The 1,545-nt window shown below is 61.7% G+C and overlaps 1 protein-coding gene across 2 annotated transcripts in view; it reads right to left on the bottom strand.

The window, feature by feature from the left end:
• ELMSAN1 (ELM2 and Myb/SANT-like domain containing 1) overlaps nt 1-517 on the bottom strand; it is a 40,294-nt gene extending 39,777 nt beyond the window's left edge. For both annotated transcript variants that reach the window (XM_012724614.1, XM_004681705.2), the window contains exon 1: nt 55-517. The gene's annotated coding sequence lies outside the window, so the exon portion shown is untranslated. The remainder of the gene's footprint in view (nt 1-54) is intronic.
• Nucleotides 518-1,545: the final 1,028 nt, after the last annotated feature.

Here is a 1,545-nt window from a genome sequence, read left to right as displayed (position 1 = left end):
GGGCTGCACCTCGCCGCGTGCAGGCCTCGGCCGCCGGCCGGGCAGCCCCCTTACCTCGCTACGGCCGCAGCTCCGGCCTCGGCGGTCCCCCTTCCGCTGCGAGCTGCCGCCTTCGGTCGCCTGCCAGACTCCAGCCGCTTGCACGCACTCCCCGATTTTAAAAACAAACAGGCGCCGTCGCCTCCCCGCGGCGCTCTCAGGGCTTCCGCCAGCCCGCGCCTCCCCAGGTTGGGAAGTTTTGCTGGCAGGGCCCGGGCGGGACGCGCGTGCTGTCACCCCCCGCTCGTGGCGCCGGCGCCGCGGTGCACCCCGAGCTGGTGGTGTCCGCCTCGCGCTCGCTCTCCCTCCCTCGGTGTCACCCCCAGTCCTGCGATGCAGTGTCAGGATTGCACTGCTCTGACTCATCGGTTGAGCTCACAGCTTGAAAAAAAAAAAAAAGGAGAGAGGGCGAGAGGCAACCGCGCAGGACGACTCTGGCGTGCTACAAAGGATTGCACAACTCGGGGCTGGGAGCACCGAGCACCCAGCGGCCGGCCGGCGCGCGCGGCTCGGCGGCCAGCAGGAACCAGCTCGACCACTTCATCAGCACAACTGTCTCGGGTCGGCCTCTCCGCCCGCAGGCCCGGCGCCGCCCACTTCCTGCGACCAAATAAGGCCGGGGAAGGCGTCGCAAACCTCCGGCGGCGGCCCGGGCAGGGGATTTCCAGCAGACCTCACCTCCACTCCGGGGCCGGCCGTGGGCCACCCTCCCCCAGCCCGGGCCAGCGCCCCCAACGGCTTTGCTGGAACCTACAGGCCACGCGGCTCGTTCCTTTCACACCAAGGTCAGGAGGAGACGGTGACGAAATGTTTGGAAACCCATCAGGCCTGCCAGGAAAGAGTGTGTGTGATGCTGGGGAGGACACAGTGGCTTTCTTCCACAGAGAAAGCTCTGGTTTGGGATACGGTAAATCTTGCACCATCCTCTCTGGGGCACTTTATTAACAGTCTCCCCAAGTTTCACTTTTTGGCTCACCAGCATCCTCCTGGTGGAAAGGTTTTCTAGAAGCAGGCCGCAGCCCCTATGATAGACCCAACTCTCAGTTACTTAGAAGTGAAAGGCTCCTGGATTGAATTCCATTGGGGTGGCTTTTCAATGCATGCCCAGGCTTCCTCACCACCTTCCCCAGACAACCCCCCCCCCCCACACACACACCCATGCCTCCTTGCCTGGCTTGTGGGCAGGAGGAAAACATTTCTGCTGCTCAAAATGTTCTCACTGGCCCTCACGTTCAGTGAGGCTCCAGAGCTAGAAGAAAGTCCAGAAGAGAGAGTCTTGTTTGTCCTGGTTCCTTCCATTTGTTTTTGTTTTCCCTAAGGAGATGGACTAGAAGATTTTCCTTTGACGGAAAACCACAGAAGAATACTGTGTCCTGGCAGCTATTTTCCCCTGTGGCCAGTCCTGACAAGCAGGTGTTCCTTGCTGGGTCAGGAGAGCAGGAGGGGCTGCAGAATGGGCTTCTCACAGTCCCTCTGAGGCAAGGGCAGAGACCCGGGGCTTGCAGC

Source organism: Condylura cristata, unplaced genomic scaffold (genome assembly GCF_000260355.1).
Source record: "Condylura cristata isolate star-nosed mole 26May11 unplaced genomic scaffold, ConCri1.0 scaffold00013, whole genome shotgun sequence".
NCBI lineage: Eukaryota > Metazoa > Chordata > Mammalia > Eulipotyphla > Talpidae > Condylura > Condylura cristata.
The sequence above is the reverse complement of the archived record's forward strand: the minus strand, read 5'-3'. Positions and strand labels throughout refer to the sequence as shown.